Source organism: Bombus huntii, chromosome 1 (assembly GCF_024542735.1).
Source record: "Bombus huntii isolate Logan2020A chromosome 1, iyBomHunt1.1, whole genome shotgun sequence".
Taxonomy (NCBI): domain Eukaryota; kingdom Metazoa; phylum Arthropoda; class Insecta; order Hymenoptera; family Apidae; genus Bombus; species Bombus huntii.
In genome coordinates, this window is record NC_066238.1 from 26151742 (window position 1) to 26178811 (window position 27070).

A 27070-nucleotide genomic window follows, 5' to 3' on the forward strand; every position below is an offset into this window, starting at 1 on the left:
GAATTTATATAATTTATATAAAGATGTAATATAACTACGAAAAGCATATAAAAAAGCATATAATTACAGTTGTGGAAACTTACCCCTGATATTTATTGCTTGAAAATAAAATTGTATAATAAAAGATTGTGAATGATAGAGTTCAATGAACAACCATCAGTATAAATATTTTAGATATCTCTAAATGTTTATAAATGTGTAAGAATGTTTGAAATTACATAAATGTTTTGCTGCTATTTTATACGACTTTAGTCTAATATTAAGTTGTGCTTTTTAGGAACATATTTTTACTCTTGATATTTTCAGTAAGTCTTTCAAACCATTTATTAGTTATGTAATATAATAATTCAACATATTTTTTTACATATGGCAGTTAAATATTAAAGGAGGATGTAACATTAATATGAAAAGAAATGAAGTTATAAAGACAAGGAAGGAATAAAAGATAATGATATATATATCGCAGATAAAACACATGCAACAAATTGCATAAATATCTGTAAATAACATTGTAAATTGAACATTTACAACACACATACCACAAAGATTTAACCGGAAATTAAGCACTACATTTTTTTTCAATTGCGAAGTTATAACGAAGCTTGAATTACATCTTGACAAAATTAAATTAGAATATTTTTGTTAGAATTGCCGACATGTTAATGTTGTGTTTGATAGTCCTGCATTGCAATGACGCGATATTCAATCCAACGAATCAAAATTCTACATTCAGTGGACGGATATACGAGCTAGAATTTCGTGTAGTTTTCGTCTAATTTTTGCGTGCGGAGTTTACAGCGTTCGGAAACATTTCTTTCAATAGGAACGCTTTTTTCGTGGTTTGTAGTTCAGACTTCATCGCCGAAGAAAACTTCTCGACCGAGCATAAAGCGCAACGTTTGCGATATTGGTATTCTACGAACGAACACGTTTATCCTGTGAAATCTGTACAGGTAGAATCATCTTAACATTGGAATCTAGAATGTCTTGCACATTATCTATGCATAACTAGTGTGGAAATATTTTCTATAATAAATTTTATTTTTAAATCGGTCGTGACATTCTTCTTTAATGCTATAGCAATTCTTTAATGCTATTACGCAGTACGATATCTTACTTGTGGACATTCCTAACGTGTATGAACTTAATACAGAAGCATCATTTTATTTTACAATAATGCGGTTGTGTACTTGAAATTATCAATAATGAGATTTGATATTTAAAAATGTTAATCAAAAAATCTAAATTCAATAGAAATCGGTTGTTTGTAATTTCAGAACATCAAAACTTCATTTTTGATATAAAGTACAGTAGAAATTCGACTGAAATTGGACATTTCAAAATCCTACAAGTATATTCTTGGTAAAATTCTTAAAAAACATCTACAATACAATCGTAACAATATTTTATGTTTAGTTGAAAAATACAACTTTCTTGTATATAGTTTTAAAGAATCTAAAATATATTTGAAAATTATTAGTCTGAAAGTGTTAATTTCCAATTTCAAAATATAAAACCAAGTTTACTGTTTGTAAGGTGATATACGAAATGCTATTAGACGAAATGAGAAAAATAATTTAGGGGTATTTGGCGGTAGGTTATAATGAACTTTATTACAACTTTACGAACATTCTGGATCCCAATGTCAAACTGCTTTCACTGATGTTCTCCATTTCTTTCACGAGGCTCATTGTATACGCCACTGTAACCGAAACGTGCGTTCCTCCCATTAAACAGTAACTGTTTCTCAGTCACACGTATCGTTTTCTCGATAAGATTAGCTCCTCCCGTAATTACTTTATGAACACTTACGATTAGCTTCGTACATATTTACGCCAGTAGGTGAAGCTCGTTTTTCGCTGTTCTCCCTCAGAAGAAGGAAACCGGTGCCATCGGTGACTCTCGAGTATAGTAACACCGAAACGTCGACTGACTCTTCCATTTTGTACATACGTATTGCACTTAGTAAATGGCAGTTTCTATATATATTACATATTACACATAATATATAATCGAATGAAGAATCCTTGGACACGTCGCCTATTGATGTTAATCACGTAATTTAAGTAATAATTAAATAGCTTATTTTCAATCACGAAATTCATGTTCGTTGACCGTTCCTTTAGATTTTTATATTTTTGTCTGCATAAACAAATCTTGTAGAAAATAATCTCAGATTCGAATTTCTAACAATATCAATCAATGGGTAGAAGTTACGGTAAGGTTCTGTATTTACATCGAAAAAAAGTGAGACGTTATTGGTAATACAAGAAAGAAGTCATTCGACTTCAATAACCTGCAATATTCAAAATGTAAAATTGTTATATAATATCCATTCTATAACAATATGTACAACAAAATAAAAAGTTTATCGATTGGTTTTTGTACTAATGATGCAATCATAATTAATTCAAGTAAACTGAAGACACTTTTATCGGTTGATGTTCGTTGCTAATGTATGGTTTAAAATCAATTTGTATTTTTTTGCCGCAATATAACAAAAATTATTCGTATGAAACAAACTATTTAATATTATAATTTTTATTCATTATATTCCAGATATATGGTTACAAATAATTTAATTTCAGTTACTAACTTAAAGAACATCAAATTTTCTAATTATTGAAAAATAATAAATATTCCATGTACGACGATTGTTTACTATATTATAACCAACTCATAATCATCTAAAAAATAAAACATTTTTGAACTACCTGATTGCTTAAAATTGGTTAATGAAATTCTGAGTAAAAATAAAAAATAACTAATAGACAAACACGGATTTTATTCTTTTTAACTATAACATCCAATCCAATTGCTTTATAATGAATAAATCTGAACTTAAAATGATATAAGCATGGTTACGAGCATAAACTCAAAGTAGCAAAAATTATTGATCAGTCGTCGTTAGTGGTTTACCTCGTTTGTCACCCAGCCCCATAGCAAACGTGTTTTTCAGTCGAACGGAGTCTGCTATTGGTTTTATACATACACGCAAAGGTTACCCTAGACTTAATCATATTTGTTGATAAAATTGACTTTCTTCTTCACTACAGTACTCGAGATACCCTTAACATGTAGCCACCATGTACTTTACAGACTTTGAAAGCTATTTAATAGCGATCTTCGACGTTTCGAAGATCTGCTCTTGTATCGTTTGATCGTCGGACGATTAAAGTCTACTAAATTCACCTAAGCTCTTCAGTAGTAAAAGACACTGATCTCGACTCACGCACTTCTTTTTAACCAGCCTACAAGATTATCGCAATCCTCGAGGAACATCGTACAGGACCCTTTAATTCGTCGGGCTGATACTGTCAAAAAATGCATACATTTCGGATGACAGTGATGGAAATGTATCTTAAACAAGTAACGTTGATACGATCGATAGGAATCCCCTTACGAATTATACGATTAAGGTTATTCGATCAAGCATGCTCGATTTTCGAAGTACTCGTACATCTTCGTATCGTTTACACTGATTTCTAGGAAAATTTGTTTAATATTTTACTAAAGCATAAAATGCCCGTCTGTGAAGAACAGCGCCGGTGTATGATACTGTCAGTCCCGTTTATTTAAATAGCACATCGATTTAACAATTACAGTTTTGCAGACAAAAGAAAATACAAAACAAAAAAGAAATAGAAAAGATGAAAGAAACGAAAAGGAAACGTTCACCTATCGAAAAGCACCAACGTGTTATCCATTCTGTTCCTCTATTGTAAGATGACGCGACAAATTTAAAAGAAGCCACGCAGAATAAGCTTTCGTCGTCGTGTCAATTTCGATTCCTAACCATCTGACTAAAAACTTTATCCTTCTTTTAGACATATCTACTTGTAGCATTTTACTTAACGTTAATTGTACCTATATCTTATACATAACCTATGTACTTATCTCTTTGCCTATATATTTATATATATATAGGCAAAGGTTATATATATATATATATAATTATACACGTAATTATATATATATTTTCCTTTTGTATACTATACATAACATTAGCAAACGTACAATATTCTATAGAATATGTTCAATATATTTTTATCCTTGTATAATATCATATACATGTATGATGTGTTCTATATATATATAACATTATATATATAATTACTGTTATATATATAAATATCATACATATATATCGCAACATAGAATTCGTAGCGATATCCGCGCACAGTTTCTCTTAAATATTTTAGTTACATATACAATAATATTGTGTGTCCTTCGTTTTCTCATATTCATGTATCATTGTATATTTATATTTACTTATTTTTATATAATATACTTATATCTATATTTATTTATATATGTATAATATGCGCCTTCGTGCACATGAGGTTACTTCTATAGGGAAAGAGATCGTGTACGTACGGCGAAACGTCGGCAAAGACGTCTTGTCCATTCGTCGCTCATTTTATTATCTTAGCTGTCCGTCATTTTTCCCTTTTTTCCTTTCGGTTCTTACTTATTTGGAGCCACGCAAACGAATTACGAGTAATTTTGCATGTCATCGTGATGAGACAAATAAACAAGAAATAAAAGAAAAACCGCAAAAAAGTAGAAAATGTGCAAGTGAATTTTTCGTTTACTCTGTTAAACTGGCCCAACGTGGCATATTATTCGCCGTTCGCGGATTCTACCGTTCGTCGCGGATTCGCAAAAATAAACTGGCGAACGGGAATCACGATCCAACGGCGCGTATATATTATATATATACGAACTATACATATACACGAACACAAAAGAAAAGTAACGAAATCTCGTGGATTTGTCCATAGCGCCGATTTGTCTACCGTGGGACGATTATGTGTAATGTCTATGCGTATTACGGGCTATCGAGAGATCCGAGACGGAAGTCGAACGCCTTTGTGAGTTGCCGCTAGTTCGCAGCATGCGTGTGTAGCGTCGAACGGAGGAGCACGCGACGATCTTCGTGCCACGTGACATGAGTTGCAGGTTGCAGGCGCAGGTTCTCCTGGTCGTGCACACGCACTCGCGCGGAAGTCACGAGGAAGGAAACAAGAAGGATCTGGAGAAGCTGATCGGAATACTCCAGCGATCGAGAGAAGTCGACGGGATGTTGCTTGTTCACCGATAGCTCGAATGGTGAAAAATTCCGGAAATCGTGCCGATTCGCGCGAAATAATTTATCGTAGGCCAAGCTCTTCATTTTGATGCATACTTTTTGAAATAAAAAGACAGACTTCCAGAATATAAATGATCTTTCTCTCTCTTTCTTAGAAGATACGTATACATATGTGTCATGGAATTCGTGCTGGAATATTTTATTTGATATAAGTTTATCCTGAATAACAAATTTTGAGGTCACATTATACAGAAGCATTCACATTATACAAAAACATTGTGAGGCGAAGAGATTTTGAGCAAGTGAAGCAATTCTATTTTCAAAAGAAGTTAAAAAGAAAATAATGATTTCAGATGCATTGATTAAATTCTAGAAATTGTCAGCTAGCAATAGTTTTAATTGCGAAATGTTTCTTTAGATTTAGTTTGTCTCAATCAATGATCAATTTTTGAATAAATTAGAGTGTGCTCGCAAATATAGAATTTAAAGTTTCAAACCGTAGATCTATGCTGATTCAATCTTCAAGCATAAGAAGAATTCCATCGACTCAACTTCCGGTTACATTTTCCTCGCTGAAATGTAATACAATCGTTTTCCACCTATGCTACATCCTCCAATGACGTCATGATTACGTTTCTCATCACCACAAAACATTAAACTCTAACTATCGCATGGAAAATGTAACAGAAAACAGGAAAACCTTGCGTATTTTTTTAATGAGAGGGTCATAAGAACGATTAAAAGTATTTTATCGTTATTCAAACGCTAGAACGAAGAAATATCTCGGATCTAGGATTGCGAATCGGCAAAATCTCATGCTATTTGATGTTTGGAGTCTCGAATTTCTTGCTATGTTTCATTTCCACCTAATCGTTGCATGAAATAGTGGCAACGAAACGACATTGCCTGCTCCCCGATGTTGATCGCATTTACGGCGTTCTTTTCGCACCACAGTTGCACAGGCGTAAATCGGCATCTTTGAAGTACGTTTGTTGGTATGGTACATATCTTGGTTGTGGTCCGGTATAATTATTTCTACATCTTATCACAAGTACTCGTCGATCCTCCAGCTCGTCCTCGACACATGGGATTTCTGTAACAAAAGAAAATGATGATGCGTTAATTTTTTTTTATTATGTACATTCTTATGTACAGTGGCGCACTAAAGCAATTAAACATTTATAGAAACATTTTATGAATATACTACGCGTATTATACAAAATATTTCGAAACTTCATAGTTATTGAAATATGTAAGACTATTATGATTATATTGATAAAATTTGAAACATATTTGAAAATGTACATAACGTAGGATATTTATTGTACTTGCATTTTATAGAGTTACAAAAGTATTTAGGCAATCAATTATCCATTACATTAATAATCCTCAATATTCAGTGCAGGTAAAATATTTGGTTTACAATTATTATCTAAAATAATTTTATTTAACCAATGTGTCTATATTCAAATAATTTTATCTGATGAATACGCGAACATTATAGTTTTTATCGTCTATTATAGTAATCATATTGAAAGAGACCTGGTATTCTGTGAAATAATATCTAGAATGACTTCATTTGTGTAATTTCCGCTTATGATTGTACTAATTATACTTAATCATATTATAAATAGGTTCTCAATTATAGAGGGGAAAATAAATAAATATGTATCTATAATATACATTACAGTATTGTCACAGTAAATATGATATACAGATAACAAGACGTTCAGATAAGGAGTATACAAATAATAGAGGTTCTACAGTAATTGTTATATAATATTATAAATATGGACTACAAGATTAGAGAATTCGATATAATAGTTATTATAGAACACCACTTACTGAAACGGAATTTTAGTTAGTATCTGATTAAATGAATTCCTGCCGACTACATCCATTTATTTGAACGTGAGTTCCTATTATATAAATGAAAATAGTACAGAGAATCAATAACTATTATATGAATTGCTAGTTCCGCAATAGTTTCAATTAAATGGAGTCATATTCTAATAATGATTTCGAAGATAATAATTTATTACGTGAAATATAGGATAGATAAATATTGAGCCAAAGCAGGAAAAAAAATGTTATGACTCACTTTGGTATCATTAAATAACAACAATTATTACAATAGTACAGTTATTTATTTTAGAATCAGTCAAAGTAACTAAATTAATTGAGACCGTCTCACAAATACTACGGGAATTTTGGATTGGTAAAATGTAATTCGATAAAATTAGTTAAATAATCTTTAATAACAGTGGGTACATTCTGTTTATAATTATTTCTAAATATTTTGACACTTGTACGTGACAGTTTCTTTCGTATCTAATCTAACCTTATATGTGTGAAAGCAATATGTTTCTAACATGTTTATTGCGAATTATCAACTGAATAGCAACCGGTCACGTCCAACCGATCGGTTGATATCGCGAACCTTGAATGAATTAACGCTCAAGGTGGAGGAGGTTTAATATATAGAGTGCTAGGGTAGTTTGGCACTTTATTTGCACTTGTTGTATACAAGCAGAGTTGGATGTTTTGATCACGATCGTCGTAAGATCTTGTTGAGACTGAAGAAGATGTAATTTTTCTCAATATGTTATGTTATGTAATTGTTCTCATTATGTTTGTCCCAATATGTTATTGATACTTCCCCCAACCGCTGAGTCTCCGTCGTACATCGTCCTTTCCGTCCCTGACTTTTCACAGGTTCACCTGTACTCTCGGGGGTGCATATCCTTCAGTATTACCAGGGTTTTTTTTAAACCCTGCGTCATCAGGTTAATCGCTCGGGAAGGCAGGCAATTCGGAGTTTCCCAAAAAACAGAGGTGTTGCCCGAGTCATAAACGGACGGCTACTCCAAATCCCGAACAATGTTTTATGTGTAAAAATGTACACGCATGTACTCAAATGCAAAAGTATATAAAATATCAAAAGTAAGAGACATATTATTACATTTAGAAAATAAAACATTCTCTTATTTGAATTACGATCCTTTACTTATTTGAAAAATCATGAATTTGTATATATAATTGTAGTATGATCATGATTATTGATAAAAATCAAATTAATTTATATTAACGGTAATTTTATATAAAAGTAAAAATTCATAATTCTTGTCATTTTCTCTTGAAGTGTATACTTTTAAAATGTTTTATTTTATGAAAATAATGGATTTCTTATTTCTAGTGTAATAATTTTCCTATTTCTCTTATTTCTTTCATTTGATATCGAGAGTTTAGCTAATGATAAACTTTAAAAAGTTATTCGTCAGCAAATTTATTTTTACTTCTCTTAAATCGCCGAAATACTCGTATTTGAAGTAGATCTATAATTAGACAACTTCAAATCGATTAAGAGTACCACTTGAATAAATATACATAGTTTGTCAACTTTTGGCGCGAAATTATCAAAGAAATCTAAACTCGGACGATTTTAGAAAAATAAATGCTGCAATGATGATAAATACGTTAAAAATAGGTACTCCATTTTAAAATAAACTCGATTTACAACTGTAAACGGTAACAAGCATATCTCATGGAAAACTTCTTGGTCGTTTATTTCAACCAATACAAGGATATCGATTAGGGAGTACAAAGTAAGATAAACAGCAAAATATACAGGGTGCATCACTTAACTCGAGTACCTTACATATTTCACTTATTATTAATGATAAGAAAAAATGTTAGACGAAGGCATTATTTGATTTAGAAGGACAAATATGATATTAATCATAAAATTTTTCTCAATATCAAATTTGTCCAGATTACAAAGTCATTAATGTCTTTCTAAATGGGGCTATATATGTTTATTATCATGGCGTCATAGCTGAGATTAAGACCAATCCAAAAACCTATAATATCATGGCATTCATATGAGCACGAAAAATTCAGAGATGTTCGACAATAGCTAATAGGTATCAGCGAATAATACCATGATTATGATAGAGAAATTAATGAAAAAAAACTCATTTCAACAAGTGTGCAAAATGGTGACCATCTAATTCAATATATTTCTGTGAAAGATTAACATACGATCTTTGGCCATTCCTATAAATTACTGACGAATATTAGCACACGCACTTCTAATGTTGTGGAAATATCATGATAAACTGTTTCGTCAACTATATTCCACGGAGAGAAGTGTAGGTGCGTGAGATCAAACAAACACGCAGGATATCGGAGTTGTATAAAGGCCGATCTAACGTCGAGGAAACTTTTCTTCTATTGAACATCATTTTGAACTTTGTTGAAGTAAATTTTTCTTTACTGATCTCTCTATTACAGTTATTTTATTATTTGCAGCTATTATCAAACATTTCTAAATTTTTTGCATTTATGGTCACGTGAATGTCATGGTATTATAGGTCACTGAATTAGTCTTACCTCTTACCTCAACTAAGACATCGACGAATTTGAAGTATCGAAAAATATGACCTTGAGAATAATTTCATGATTGCCAACATATATGCTCCTCGAAATCAAGTAATGTTTTTCCTCGTTTATCCTCGTTTTTCCTTGTTCGACATTTTTTTGTATTATCAATGATAAATGAGGTATTTAACATGTTTAAGCAAGCAATTACGATTATTACAATATAAAAAGCTGTTATTCGATAATAATGCTATATCGGCCATATATTTATATGAACTCTTTTTCTTATTTCGGTACGCTAAATTCGTCCCAGTTATACCTGTGGCGGATCGGTATCAACAGGACGCTGACAGGTCGAGGCATCAACGCGGCGCAACACCTCCCGGGCGATCCGCTGGTACCAACCGCCAACACTAGAGGGCTACGACGACAACGAGTCTATCTGTCTAACTCGCTAGCGGTCGAATATACGAGCGATTGATACAAATACCGCACCTAGCGAGACTCCCTCTACGTCTAAGGCAGGGACTACCGGCATAGCCTTACTGACGAGTCCACCGGTAGTCCCGGGACGAAACGCACTCTCTCTCTTTTCATCCGCCACATTGGTGACCCCGACGTGAGTGAAAGTTAAAGAGGTGACTGTGATAGTGATACTGAGACTCTCTAAATGCCGCGAAACTGCTGTACGATGGAAAATACCGACGGGATTGCGAACAGTGCACGAGTTTACCAAATAATTAATATGCCTCTGCTGCAGCCCTCGGAGGTCACGGCGTGGTTTACGCTTCTGGAAATACAGTTCGAGGACATGGATCTTACGGACAACAAGCGAAAGTTCGTGACCCTCGCCAGGTGCCTCGGCGGTCGGTACATGTCGCATATCGAGGACGTGAGGAGGAGGATACCAGAGGCGAACAATACGATAAGTTAAAAAACACGATCATTCGAGAGTTGGCTGATACAGCCAGCACGAAGTCACGCAAACTGCTGACTTTCGAAGAGATGGGCGATCAAAAGCCGTCTCAATTCCATCAATACCTGAGAAGACTAGCCGGTCCCTCCATGCCGGACGAATTCCTCCTCACACTCTGGAGGGAGCGACTCCCGGAATATATAGACACCGCCCTGGCCGCGGTGGACGAAACGGACGTAGAAAAGTTGACGCGAGCAGCCGATCGAATTTACGAGACACACTCGTTGAGAAGACAGAGGGTCGCCGTTATCGAGACAGAGAGAACGGGAGGCGAACGGCGAGATCGCCCCTCAGAATCGGCAGACAGACTCGTTGTCGTCGTAGCCCTCTAGTGTTGGCGGTTGGTACCAGCGGATCGCCCGGGAGGTGTTGCGCCGCGTTGATGCCTCGACCTGTCAGCGTCCTGTTGATACCGATCCGCCACATACCTATCCCTTATATTTAAGGAAACATCCCATATGAACATAGATTTTTTCAAATATTTTTACGACAGAATGTATAATTTGCCTTTTCTTCCATGAAAATTAACTGAAGAAGCAATTATTAACATATGTATTTTTCCTTTCCTTTAGAATTGTACATATATTTTCTATTTTCTTAACAACATGTAGAATGATTTTTTTACTGTAAATAATGTGTAGGAAGCTATTCTGTATCACAAGTCAGAGAAAACTCAGATTGCTATCAACATAGAGTTTAGTCGCTCCTGAGACTTTTCCATATTTTGTTGAGGTTTATGCTTTAATAAATGCTTTCTTGAAATTTTTGAGAAATTGAGCACTCATTATAACAAGACATATTTAGTTTCTGCTAATTAAAAGAATGGATCACGAAAAAGCTGTCTATTATATCTCAATTATTTTATTCATCGAATTATTTGATTCTTTGCTTGTTGTTACGTAAAAGGAAATTCAGAAAAATTGTTCACACTTCTGTATGTTAAGTTGTATTAAGCGATATCTTTGTTGTTACTTTCAAATTTGTTCAAAATTGCAAAAAATGCAATTTGAGAAAAGTTGAAAGAAAAATGGAGAGGAAAAATTTCAAAATATTTTATTTCTATGACTATGAGGTAAGTGTCGATATTAATCCAAAGTCTAAGAAAAAGTTTTGTTCCGTCGTTAATAATAAGCTACAGATCAACGTATGCTCCAACAAAATTCGTATTCTGAACTTGCTTATTCTTGACACCAGAAACTGACATTCTTGCTGAAATCCATTTTGCTAAGAGCAAAATCTTTCTTTTCTGGATATATCGATCTTTTTTAATCACAAAGTAATGCTGACACGAAAAATGGTATCGCAAATTGATTCAGAAGGAGAAGTGGAAACTATATACTATCGAAATGGTAGAAAATTGTTCTAATACGAATAAAAATAAAAACTTGATAGGGAACACTTGAATTATACATTTAAATAAACATGTAGAAGTTGATTTCATAGATTAGATTCAATAACTTGTTAGTAAGATAAATAGAAAAATAACATGTAATTAATAAAGCTCTTTAAAATATATCTTCGTGAAAATACACTATCGCATAAAACTCTGGGCATTTATCATATCTTTTTCAAAATCTAAGTAAATTTAAATAATTGTAGAATTCACATCTTATATGACAAGGAAAGTAGCTGATGTATAACATGGTAATGTATTAAAAATTTTACTTATACATCATTTAGAATTCATAATTTATATCGAATATTAAAGTTTCGCTAAAAATGGGAAATACTTTAAAACGCAAGTACATATTGTAGGAGAAAGAGGAACTGTTTAAATACTTCTATAAATGAATTTATAATTTTTAATAACCCAATGAACATGGTCTTTTTATATAAAATACTTTTACATTGAACTGAATTTATACAAATTACTTTCTAAGTAAATACAATTATCAGCAAAAGTTTTTCAAATTATGAACCCGATTATACGAATAAAGCAAAAATTCTCCAAAATTGTTTAACAACTAGTGCATAAAATACAAACACATTAACTGTTCACCGCACGTATATATGTAGATCTAATCAAACAAACAATGCATATACGAGAGAATCGTGCAGGACTGACTGGCATACAGTACTTCTGACTTTTTTCACTAAATATTAGCACCTCTATTTGAATAAACAAATGAATATGACGATTCTGTGTAACATGTTTCGAAGTCATATCGTTTATTCCATTGTTTTCGCTGTTCTGACACGTTAAATGTATAGTTTGATATTTCGAGTTATTTAAAAGTTATTTTCTAGAACTGATATTTTGTTTCACAGGTAAGTAAAAGATTCTAATCTATTAAGTATAATTATCAGATCCAGTTTGCAATTTTCTTTGTATATTATATACATTATGATCTAAAAATGTTTTCAAATGTTTGTCGGCCAGTATCGACCATCCAACTGCCATCAAGTATAGACTAAATATTTTTTATCTGTAAGTTCAATCTATTGGTAACTGAAATTAAATTAAAAGATGTTCATTTAATCTTCTACCTTTTCCCACAGAAAAATCTCCGAAATTCCAAAACAGAAAGAAGGAAAATGGACAGAAGAAGGCATGAATGCGGCTTTGAAGCTACTTCTCGAAAATAAGATGATCCAGAAACAAACCGTTGAGGCTTTCAATGTTTCAAAAACGATGAATGTGATGGCTGGACACACATTCGAATGTATAGATTAAGAAAATATTAATTATTTTACTTGTGATATATGTAAAAATAAAATTTGAATAAAGATGTATATCCTAAGCTGTAAATGTTTCTTTTTTAACATTATTAATCATTTAGGTCGAAAAATCTACTACTTAAAATTAAAATGTCAATCTTTATTATTTAATTTCACAAAATTAATTGCCATTAATTTACATAATTAAATAATTAAATTACATAATTCCACATAATTAAGTTGCATTTGTACTACAAACTCATTTTTAAAATTTTGATATTCACCGACCAGTCCAAGACGTAACAGAAAAACTTACAGCGCTCGGTACTGCACGATTCTCCCCTAGTACTTAAAAGAAAATTAAAATCCCTTAAACACTCCACATGATCTTCAAACATATTCATTTTCTCAAATGCTCTTATAGCATTTCGCAATGTAGCCCTCTGTCAAAGACGTCTACTTCTACCTATTCCTTACCAAATCTAATGGATCATCCGATTCGCTCGCGTATTGCATGTTACAGCCGACGACAAAAGAACGATGGAAAAGTTGTCGAAATAGATGCAGCGTGTACGATCGACGAGCAGCTTCGTTTAGCGAGAAGCTGATGGACTGACGATGGAAGCAGGGTGGGAAGAACGAGCAGCAGTAGCAGCAGCAAGCAGAAGCCAGGAAAGGGAGACGAGACCCCGCTCGCGTTGCTGTCGTCGTCGTCGTCGACGTCCTAGCCGTGATTTACATGCAGCCCGGAGGCCGTTGTCGCGGTGGCTTTTACCGTTCTCTCCAGCTCTCTGCTCTTCCAGCTTTTAGTCGCCGGCTCCGTTCCTATGTGTGCATCGAACAGTTGTACGTACACGCAAGCAGGCTCTCTGGACACCTCCGCGAATCGTTGAATCCAGGAATTGGGTTTCGCGTTGGCGCGTCATTATGTTGTTTATGAGCACGGGAACGTGGCGAGACAGCGAAGAAAAAGTGTCCACGGACGCACCGGGCAATATTTACCGGTCAAGCGACACAGCACCAAACCCGCGTTTCAGGATTTTTCCAACAGGACGAGTTTTATACGGCCGGCTGATCCACTTTGCTTTCGAACCACGACCAATCGCCGCGCCGCTTTGGCAGGCTACCAATGAAGAACTCGTCATGTGTGTGTTTCAGTTGTTGGAACCTAACTTACGATTTTTCCTCCTTTCGTTTACCTTCCTTCCTTTCTTTTTGAAATTTTACTTTTCCATCACCTTTTATCTTCGCCATTCTTTACGGTTTCATCTTCACGGTGTCTCTTCGTCGAACGTTTTGGTATTCGTTTCCTTTTTTTTTCTTTTGTTTTATTCGAATAGACACGAAGGAGTACAAGAAGACCCTATAAAAACCCCATAACGCGAGATGTACACAATCTCATAAAAATATTTGAACGCTTCTAGACACTTTTTATGAATGTATCATGTGCATTATGTGAAACCATTTTGAAATTACATTAACACATTAGCACACGATTATCATAATTGCATTGATAAAGTTTTAAAAAGGTTTGAAAATTTATATAGAAATTACAAGATATATTGTACAAGTACACATTGCCCAGAAGTTACAAAAGTATTTGAACAGTCGATTATCCATTACGTTAATAAACATATTTAACATTTATTGTATGTTTAAAATGGCTATTCATGGTACATACTAATTTTTTATTAAATATATGTCTACAATAAATATCTTGTAATTTCTATATATATTTTCGAATTAGTTTCAAATTTTACCAGTGATAGTCGTGTCTCATCGTAGTGCTAATGAAGTTGCAAAATGTTTTATAAAATACAGGGTGCGTTATGGGAAACAGACGATTTTCAAATGAACGTTACGAAGCAGACAGTAGGGGTAGATGCTTGAGTAGGAGGGTATTTAACGCGTTAGGCAATATCACTTCATTTGTTATCATGTCGCTGTGGACATTAGAGCATGAATGTTTGTATACGGTAGTTTCGTAAAAAGCGATAAGTCGGTTATTGAAACTCTTTCGTCGGCGTTTCAATATTGGGCGTCATGGGAACATTTCAAGTCACAATATCATCTCAAGGTGGGTAACATCTTTTCGAACAAGAGGAACAGTAATGAAAAGGAAACCACCTGGACTTGTCGCAAACTGCAAGAACTCTGGAGAACGTGGGAAGAGTGAGAGAAGCCATCATACGGAGTCCAACTTGTTCTGCTCGGCGACATGCTGCTGAATTAGGAATGAGCGAAAGCACAGTAAGGCGAATGCTACACAAAGATATGGGACTCCATCCTTACAAAACGATGGTCGTTTAGAAGTTAAACGAAGGGGATTTTGACAACGTTCAGTTTCCGCCGAGCTAATGCTCGAAAAATTATTGAAGAACATGAGGACGCAACCATCATGATGAGTGATGAAGCACATTTCACATTCAGTAAAGAAACAGAATTTCCAATACTGGGCTCCACAAAATCCTTGTGAAACACCGTTGCATAACCCGAAGGTGGCGGTTAGATGTGCTATTGGTAAATTTGATATCATTGGCCCGTACTTTTTTGAGGAAAATGGAATCACCGCGACTGTAAACTCAGTTTGATACATCAATATGATCAACAATTTCTTGAAATCGGAACTATGGAGAGGAAGGATTAACAGACAATATGTGTAGTTTCACAAGATGGGACCACCGCTCATAATCAGGTTCCTTGGTCTCCTCGGTCACCTGATTTTTCAGTGTGTAACTTTTTTCTGTGAGATTACCTCAAGTCACGCGTATACGAAGGAAAACCACAAACATTAGGAGAACTGAAAGACGCCATTTGCCAGCAACTAGGGATGATAAACGAAGAACTGTTGGGGAAGTAGCAGCGAACATCCCGGAGCGAATATAAAGTTGCATTCACTAAAATAGTCACCACTTAAGTGATATAATTTTTCATACATAAATTCATCGTCTTTTTCCTCTGCAATCTTCATTTCCTTAAAAAGCATTTCATCTCCACTGTTATTTCTCAAATAGTGCCACACAAGGGCAGTAGGAATTTTTTTATCTCGTTATACAAGTATCCTATTGTAGGTGCAGGTATAGTAGGTCGTTCTCGTGACTGGGCTAACGAGAGCATGCGAGTTTTCATGAAGAAGCACAACACGATGAAAACGACGAGATACGCGCCGAGTGGTCTTGAAACTTGCGCAGCAGGTGAAAGGTAAAGGACTGGATTGCGTGGTGAGAAGCATTACAAACGATTACTCCTGTTTCTGCTGTTAACTCCCATGCATGCGGCATAATGCGTTATTAAACAGCTGTTTCGGGGAGTCTAATGGGAAGCTCGCACAAATTGCTCGTTTGAATCGCGGATGCCTTTTGGTTATTCGTCTCTTGTCGTTCTTTTACGGAATAAATTGTATGGGCGTTGTAAACGGGTTTTTATTGTCGATATTAACGTGTCTAGTTGAATGACTTATGTTGTATTTAACATGATTTATTCCCCGAGAAAAGCTTATTGTAGTATTTGTTTGAGTTTGAATTCAAAAAATTGAATTGATATATTTTACTTCTTCATATTCAATATTGCATACATGCAATTTATTAGTTAATAAGTCTTAAACGATAAATATATTTGTATATGATAAATTGGTTTTCAATTTTGATATATTATTTCTTCTTTACAAAACTACCCGAAATGTTTCTATTATTAATAATTAATAAAAAATAATTTTTATATACGAAAAATTACACAAAAAGGCACTAGTTAATCAATTTTTGTGTAGTAACTTACATTTGCGTAATTTTAGTATCATAAAACGGTCGAGAACTATTTCATTCGCGTATTACTTTGTTCAGCAAGCTTCAATCTATTAAATGCTTTTCTGTGATAAAAAGATCTTAAATGTGTGTAATTTATGTTAAGTAATAACTATAATTATGTTGGCTCCTTTTTGGTGTATGTAAAGTATTACATATAGTATAATATAACTTGTTAAATTTATTTTCAACTTTGTTTATTATTTACATATTCTTAAGTTCTGTTATAGATTGCTTAAATTCGTGCTTTTATTACATTTTGTACACATAACTTCCTTTTCTATTTTAAATGTTAAATGTTCAAATGTTTATTATTTTTAAGAAACTCTATTTTACATACTTGATTCACCAAAGAGCAAGACCAGTTTTCATTTGTCGAATGATAAAACCCATTTTATTAAATAGTATATATTATAAATTATTCATTCAACAAGTATACAATTAATTTTTAAACAAAAAATTTTAAACCATACAGTATACAATCGCGTTAAATTAACCTATTAAAATTATTATTCCCGGTAACAATATTATTCAATAAATCTCATTCGATTCTTTTTATAAAACTTCACACAATGTCATATAGTATTTTTGTATTTCAATAATATACTAATTATACTGCACTACATTGAATATACAATTACAACAATGCTAAAAAATAACAAAGACAGTAACAGAAAATACAGTTCTTTTACTATCTCACAACGTTAATTTCACTAAATACAGATATGTCTCGTAATTTGCATTGAATGAGTGAAAACTCAGTTAAAAGTTATTCTTGTATCATCACACTCAAGTTCCAAATCTTGGAGCACGTGCAGAAATCGTACGAACTAGCAACAACCCATCTACATAAATTTCATATATCATGGATTTATCATTAGTATAACTCTTCCAAAGCCGTTGACATCCCCTTGGTCCTACTTCGTAATTTTATGCTCGCGTTCCTTCCCCAGGCGCAAGCCAGTTTTATTCCCATCGCAGACTTTGAGTAGCGTCATTCAGGGTATTTGGGCGAAGAAACGAGAAACGACGGAGAAAACCAGAGGATAAATAGAAACAAAGAGCAGAAAGTGAAAGGAATGGGTCACGACTTCGTTGAGATTTTGTGTCGAACCACTTTTCTGCTTGTTGAATTTGAGTCATTTGCCGACAATATAATTATGACCTTTAACTATCAAAGAGAATGACGGGGACAATTGTTGGATGTAGATTGAGCGTCTTAACGGTAATGAATGAATTGCTAGGATTTAAGATTACTAAATTTACGTGCATGAACATTATTTTTCTACTTCCAATGGTATTAACGTTGGGGTTATAGTATGTATTACTCTCAATTTTATATTTTGTTCATATCAATTTCCTAAATTCCAATTTTCTCATAGTCCAATCTTTCAATTTCTAATTCTCCCTTAATTCAGATCCTAATTTTTCTCACTTAAATTTACAATTAGTATTCGATTTTTACGTTCTGAATTTTCCTATCATTCAATCATTCAATTCTTAGTTTTTCCAAAACACAACTTTCCAATCCTACAATTTTCAATTTACCTAAATCTTGAGTTTCTAATTTTTTCATTTTTTACAATCCATTTCGAAAATAAGTCATTGTAAATTTCATTTCTCACGCAATTTCATCTATATAAACTATATGTAAAAATAGTGCATTAATTTTTTTACATTTTTATAATCAATTTGTGTGATCAATATATTACTAATTGAACGAATTACTCTTGAAGTTATTCCTAGAAAAGATCTAAAAACCATGAATATTGTTCGGATTATCACAGTGATTTTAAGCTTATAAAACATGCTCGTAAAATAAAACATACAGACATTCGGTCTGTCCTTTCTATTTTACATTCAATTAAATGTATACACGTGGAGTTATAATTTATGCTTGAAATTGTTGTAATTGAATAGAAGGAAGATAAAGTATACGTGATATCGTTTATAAAATGTTCGTGATAATTAATTCGTTAATTGCTTATGGTATAATATTATCTCTTAAATTTACTTGATTTACTTAGGTAGTTTTCATTTAATATGTTGCATTTGCTATGACATGTATTTAAATTACTCATGAAAATGCAATATGAACTTTACTTTTAAAAAATTTATTTTTGTTTTTATGGTTCAATGTTGATTAAGCATTATTTACTCCCCCCCCCCCCCCCAGAGACTACTGCCAACTCTGCTAGTTTCAAATGATTGCATTTTTAACATAATAAATATTTTATTCTTATCATAGTTTGAACAGTTTCATCTACAATTGACAATTGCTGAATATGTATTTTCGACTATCTATCAAAGAGTCCTATAAATCTGAATAAAAAGAATAACTATCTAAACTAGTTATTCATCTCGATTAAAAACAGAAACTTCAAAGTCGACGAACCTACACAAGATTCAACAGAACGTATCGAGAGGATGCACGGACAAATATATTTCACGCTTAGAAATTCGATACAGATGAATTTAGATAGCAAAAGAGAAAAGAAGAAAATGGGGGTGGTAACTCTGTTAGCACTTCGCACAGCTAGTCATTCATACATACATACACAAAAGCTTGCGGCACTCTTCGCTCGGGGAATGAAAGATCGGACGTCGATGGTAAAACGTGCTTGCCTGGACTTGCTAATGGATTCCGCACTCTGATTTCACCTTCTTTTCTTTTTTCCCTTTTTTATCTTCTTCCTTTTTTATTTCGTGGTTCCTCTTAAATTCATGTACTTTCCATGCCTTTGTTCAGGTGCGCATACTTGGCGTTCTCGTGGAAAGCTATATACATAATTGAAGGACCTCTAGCGAACCCTTTAACTTCCAACCTTTGCTACACCGCACCGAGAAAACCCGCTTATTGTGTATTTTATAACCGAACGTATTCGACCCTATTAAATTTGCGAACAATTAAGCGGCCGTTTGAAAAAGGAATCGATATTTCCCCTTTAGTCGTTCTGTTCTACGAAAAAAGAGAAGAAACGCGGAAATAAATTTAACACTATCCTTCGTTTATCATTTATAATATACAAAAATATCTCTGTAGAGTCCCTTTGATATTGAAGGTGCATTTTTGTATAGGATACATCATTCAAAAGAAATTATTGTTACTTTGTAATTGGTCAAAGAGCACATTTGAAATATTTTGGTATCGATGACGAATAATTGGTTCGGTACTGAGATTACTTTTTAGCTGTATCGCTTGTTTTTGAAGCGATTTGGATAATTTAGTGGAAATAAAAATATTGTAATTTTACTGTTTATAATGCCTCGTGTAATTGGTATTAACTGCATTTTTAAAAAGAATGCCATGAAAAAGTATGGTATGATATAGAATGAATCCATCGGATTCAACTTGATATATTTTTATGCGTGAAAAAAGATTCTAAATAAAGATAAAGATTCTAATAAATCTGCTTTCTCTTAAAAATAGGATTCTAAATTTGATGCAATTTTTTACACGCTTAATTCTTTGCATTCTGAAAATTGTTGATGCGACCTAACACATTTCTACAGTGAAGTTATTTAAAACTGAAAATTTTCTTTATTTAATCATATATATGTACAGTAACCTTATTGTCTTTTAAATTTTTTATTAGTGGAAGTAGTGCAAAAAAATATTTGTTTGTTATTAGTATCAATGAACAGTATTAGTAAAGTACGAAGTGTTGAAACAAATCATTAATTTAAAAGTTTTAAGTTTACTAAGATTACGAGATATTGAAACTATAATAAATATTTGAATGATCCTTCGTTGAACCCAAGACACTTTTCCATCCTTTCCTTTTCATTATTAAGTATAAGGATTGTATCCTTTTTTTGAAATATTTTATAACAATATTTTGTAACAAAACACGTTGTTGAATATTTTGATATTTAGGAAACAAAGCTTCTGTTATTCTGCTATTAATTTCCAAGACTAATTATTAGCTTAGTGAGTAGTATTATAATATTAATATTAGAATAGAATCGAATAATCATTAAACATTAAGATCATCATTAAACACGATACTTTAAAACAATAAAAAATACAAATATTTATGTAACATAAAATAAGTCAATTGTGATTTAAATAAATTTAAAATCAATCGTAACTTCAAATAAATTTTCATAAATACGTCCATAAACTAGCTGCCATTCCGATAATATCTAAGTTGTTAACTCCTTTTATGATGTAATTCGCGTGCAGAATATTGGTCATCTTCGAACAATATATTTTTATCCATTCTTTCGATTAAGTAAGAAAGGCAATTCCATCCAACAACCTTCTTGTAATATCTCAAAGCAATTAACTGTCTTTGTATTTAGTAGTTAAACGATACGGAAGTATCGTTATTACGTTAATACCTTGGCTCCGCTGCTAATGCAATTTCCAGGTGGCAATTAGTCATTGATACCCTCTTTTTGGAACATTTATCGGATGATTTCTACGACTAATCTTCTTAAATACTGTCATTTAACTGGCATGCTTTATAATTGACAGTTTGCAGTTACAATGAACAAATTATAGGTATATATAGTTCGGGTTGCCATATCATATTTCGCGACAGTGCTTTTTAATCGTCCGGATTTCCGCGCCAGGTCGTAATAAACCTTATAATTTTTCTTTAATTTATATCAATTCAACATCAATTCGGAATGAGTTTTGCATCATTTGCAAATAAGTTCGTATTATTAGAGATTTGTAATAATAGCATCAGTGTTTCAGTAAATTACTAGGAAATTATCCCTTTTTCAAAGAAATAAGAAAGCTTTATAAAGTTCCTAATAATTATGATTACAAATAAATATTCAGGACATTGCAAATAATCTTCGTTACTGTTGATTCAGAAATACATAATATTAAGAATGAAATTTAAATATTTACTGTGTGCGTTGACTCAAATATTTAACTTACTCTTGTATTTCACAATGTGTAATTTAAATTACAATTTTATATTTGTAGTTTGTTTTATTTTACAATTTCTTATTATAACAAAATTAATTTTGCTGGTTCTATTACTTACTTTTTCATAAAGCCATAGCAAAATTTCAAATGCTATAACTAATTAACTTTAATTAAAAATTTCAAACTTTGAAACCATTTTCATCCCTTTTAAATATTTCTAACTATTACCATATCGTTTCATTTTTAATTATATCAAATGATGTAACTAGTTATTTGCTCCTTCTTTTTATAACTGTTTTTAATTATTTATATATATGTATTTACTTTTATTCCCATACTAATACTACAAAAATTTTCGCTTACAATACAAACAATCTTACTTATATCAAGTTATATCAAATATTACTAACATGCGGTTAGAAAAACTAAACGAATCAAAATAAGCAATGTACACTATTGAGAAAGCTAATCACATGTCATTCGATCTTCGTTAACCTACTAACCCATATCAATTAGATATTTCTTATCTATTTCTTAAATTTCTAACTCTAGTTCCGTATCTTAAACATTTATTTAGTATTCACGTCACTAAACTAGTACTAGGTCATTCTATAAGTAATACGATTTTTCTAAGAACTGAAAAAAAAGAATTACATCGATAAAAAGTGCTATTATTCCTTTGATAGGATATTGAAGTTATAGAAATTATTTAATGTGAGTTATTTACTATGCCTTCAAATCTAAGTATTATTGAATTATGTTACTGCCAGTAATTAGACTATTTAAAATCAACGTTAAAAGAAACATTCAATTCCGATGGTAGTTTTGATGGAACATCTAATATTCTCGTTCGCAAAATATATTTATAAAATTAGGTAAATGAGAAACGAGTAATTTTGCGAATGATTAAAAGGCATAGAATTCAAACATTTCTTCAAAATTAAAGGACTTTTAAATGATGACAATAAAAATGTAGAACTAGAATTATAACAATAAAAGAAATATTACATCAATCCATAATTGCACTTTTGTGTGTTTTTTAAAAACATGTGATTAAAAAAAGTCATTTTACGCAGATGAAATTAAAAAATCTACCATTAAAATAACAAAAAGCTATACCTCTTTTTTGTTCTATCACAGTAACAAAAAGTATTTATGAGCTTATGAATTCATTTGATACGTTATCTTTTCTGTCTTAATTTCCTATGAACAATTGTATGCATCAAACAAAATCAATTCATTTAGCAACATCTGAAGAAATGTTATTTCTTATACGCATTCAAAAAAGCCATCTTTTTTAGCATAAATATGTATTATGATTTTGAACTTTAATACTGAAATATTTGATAAATTAAATATTTATTAAGCATAGAATAGAGAATACGAGTACAAATGGTCACGTAGATCTGTTTGTAAATTATAGTGAATGAGTCTTAAAAACTTATATACAGTAGTTCACATAACCATTTGGACACTTATTGTAGAAATTTTCTATATATTCTATGTGTTATATAAAACATTTTGAAATTTCATTAGCATTACGATGAGATACATCGTGACTGTATTGTTAAAATTTGAAATCAATCTGGACATATAACATACTATATATGTATATTGGAAGTTACTTGAATTCATATAATAATATAATATATTATTACATATTAGATATAAGCTCGAAAACCTTCCAACCTCCACATCATCCGAGTAATGTTACGAATTTCGGCTCGCAAAACGTGATATGATGCCTCCGATAGTGATAAGCCGGTTGATTTCTCGATAAGCAACATTTAATCTCCGTAAGTAAAATACAATAGAGTATTTGGCCACGACGCGACGCAACGAGTTTCATACACAGTCTCCGTACAATATCGCGCGTAGTCCAGTGTTCCGTTGGAGGTTCCAGCATCGAGTTATTAAGCTGGCACCAGCGGCCATGTCCAATACTGGAAAAGTGGTAGAATTTAATTTAAAAAATAGGTTTGTCGGTGGCACCATCGCATAGAGCGCACAGTTTTTTATATTTTTAATTTCCAGCGGAGAACGTCGTTTCTATCTGTCACTGACATACCCTCCTCATCCCTGTTTTGAAATGAACGAAAAAAAGAGAGATAGTGGGAGAGGGGGGAGAGAGAAAGGGCATCAGAGCTATTCTGTCGATGTATGATCTGGCCACTGATATATGGCGGTAACGTGAGCAAAAATGCGAGGCCGATTGAATTACATTGAGTTACGTGTCGTTACGCAACGTACCTATGGGCAGAGAGAAGCCTCGGCAAATTTATAGTACGACCTTTTGGTTACGTTTGATTTTGAAAAATCGTCGCCGTTCGAAATTACGATCCCACCCACGCCCCGCGCGTTTTGGCACGTGCGCGTCGACCATATTTATTTGCCCCACGTGTTCTCTCGGGGAACCACTTGCTGTCTCTCTCTTTCTTTCTTATTCTCTTTTTCCATCGTTCGGATCATATAATCTCTCTCTCTCTCTTTCTTTGTCGAACATCGACGCGGTGTTCCCGATTTTCGGATGCCCCCGCTTTCCGGCAAAATATGCGGCCCGTGGAAACGACGCTTTATAATATCATGGCTGACACTTATCGTTATGCATTCTTAAGTGATAAATCTCGAACGAGCCGCGGAAATGTTCGAAATTTCGGAGCGAACGCGCGGTCGTCGCGACGCGGATCTTCGATGGTTGCAACTCGGCCACGCGCTGATCTGTATCTGCTCGTGAACGTGTACGTCTCGTGCATTTTCATTTCATTAAAAATACTGATATGTAATTGTAGCTTCAGTAAGACAAGAAATAGATATCTGTAAAATATTTTTGGATATATATATATTCATTCTAATTGTAACCGTCTATATAACTTTAATCCTGACAAAGATAAGAACAAATTTATTATGCTATAATATCATTTAATATATGTATTCTTCATTAAGACATATCTAATAATAAGTTGGTATATGTACTTTCGAAGTAAAACATAATTGTGTGTGTAATAACCCGCACAGATCATGTAAACTTTTAGACAAATAAAGAAAACATATACACACTTTCACAAATATTACGACTTATGAAAAAGAAGATGAATGTAAATAATCATCAAGATATCATTAAAACCATTAAGAAATCATTAATTATTTTATGCATCATTTATGAATAGTTCTATCAGATGGAATATCTCTTTCATAAGAATCACACATATCATTTAATTCTTTTCGAGAAAAGAAAAGCGTTTAATATAGAAAATGCATTCTATCGTTAGTTTACAGATAATACAATTTTTCAATATTTAAGAAAATCAAAAGGTCGTAATAAAAAAATATCTAGGACGCATGAAAGGATAATTTTTTTCAATATATAAAACATATATAAAAAATCGACAGAAACTTTCTAGATAACTTAGAATTTCTTAATACAAATATATTTTTGGATACATTATTTCTTGTACATTCTTTTTCGCTACAAAAGACTGAGAAACAGAAAATAGCGGAAATAGTAGGGCGAAAATTATATAAATTATGTCTCCTGAACTACAATACTAATGATTCGATATGTAAACTAACGATAAGTAAGTTCTTTGGTAATAAAAACGTCTTTGATAATAAAACTTTTGTTACTTTAATGTTATTAATAAGTGTTTAATAATATTGAAGTCTATATACATATTATTCTTCTTGCTATAAAAATTTCATTGATGATTCGTTTAATGCTGAAATGATATCTTTTTATTACTATAATAATATTATGAAAAATCAGTTAAAATTTACTATACATCATTAAGTTATATCCATATCTTCATATTAGACATTTTTTCTTACTACATCGATAATAATATTGTGATGTACCATTTCATTAAATTACATTAGGAAAAACAAATTTGCATCAAAATATGATTTGAATGATCAACAGTTATTAAAATCACATGTTCGCGAAAAAAATTCGTCCTACAATTCGAAGGCTGGGACTAGTTTTCCCAAACGTTATCTTCTACAGAGCAAAAATTTGTCTCCAGCTGCTAAGAAATGCTACTGCCATCTCATTATACAATCATCTCCGTGCTTATCTATGGGAAAAATTTTCTTTAGTCCGTATTCTTATGCTGATTCTTCCGTATCTTATATTTGAGAAAAAATATACGCTTAGTTTAATCAAGATTTTTCTCGTTATCTTTTATTTTGCATCTATATTTCTATCAAAATCTAACAAAGCATTGTAATTTCATATTTCATACATATCTAATTATTTTTGCTTTTTTTATTCTTGTCGGAGTTAGATACATATTGAAGGAGTATTTTATTTCCATAATTATTATGCATTATGTGTGAAACAGACTTGAAAGATTTGTAGATTATTAATTGCTAACAATTAAAACACATATTGAACATTAATATCCTCGGTAGGAACCTATTAACCCCCAGTAATAGAAAGAATAATTTGGCAACACTAGATACGTCTATTCTTAGAAATATACAAACGATTAGAGGTTCTAGAGAGAGAATAGCTCTGATTGTGATTGACATGCGTAACGCGATGAAGGAATGCATTAGACAAAGAATAGTTCTGTATATAAGCCTACATCATTTGTAGAAAATTTTAATAGTTAAAATAATCTGCCACATCATAAAGATAGTTTCTAATCTTTTCTTTCTAAACATTTCTTTTCTTTTACTACTTCTTCGACTCTTAATTCCATTGAATTGGTCAAGTATCTTTTGCTTCGATTTATGATATCAATGATTATACAAATTTGAAAATGCAGGCATTATATTTGGGTGTACTGGAAAACATGTACAAAAAGTTCTTTTAGTTTATTCCACTAAGAACTAAAGTGAAAAAACGTAAATTATGTATTATCAAATATTGTTTTCTCGGTTTATAAAAACCTTAATAGAACAATAAACGTTTTACGAGAGCTCACTGCATAAACCAGAGATACAAAACAGTGATGATTTATGACTTAAAAAAATATTGTTTATCATAATGCTATAAATTACTCTTCAATTTATACAACCTTTACAAGGCTATAATAGCTAGGTAAGAAAATAGTAACGAAAAACAATATTGAACAAGTCTTACAAATTTCTTTCCAGAAGCACAATATTAAAAGGCAAAATTTAGTAAGATAAATTGCTTACAAAAAATTCCGAATTAAATATTGCATTAACACAACATTGACCTTCAATGAATTAAACAAGTACTCCATTGACTAAACTTCTTCCCTTGGACATTACCAGGAACAAGCGAGGAGAATTTTCCACCTAGATATCCTCGA

At 32.3% G+C, this 27070-nt stretch overlaps 1 protein-coding gene across 1 annotated transcript in view; it reads right to left on the reverse strand.

The window, feature by feature from the left end:
* Positions 1-2765: 2765 nt before the first annotated feature.
* Positions 2766-27070, reverse strand: part of LOC126866547 (forkhead box protein O) — a 295017-nt gene continuing 270712 nt past the window's right edge. The window contains exon 8 of the transcript XR_007689917.1: positions 2766-6185. The gene's annotated coding sequence lies outside the window, so the exon portion shown is untranslated. The remainder of the gene's footprint in view (positions 6186-27070) is intronic.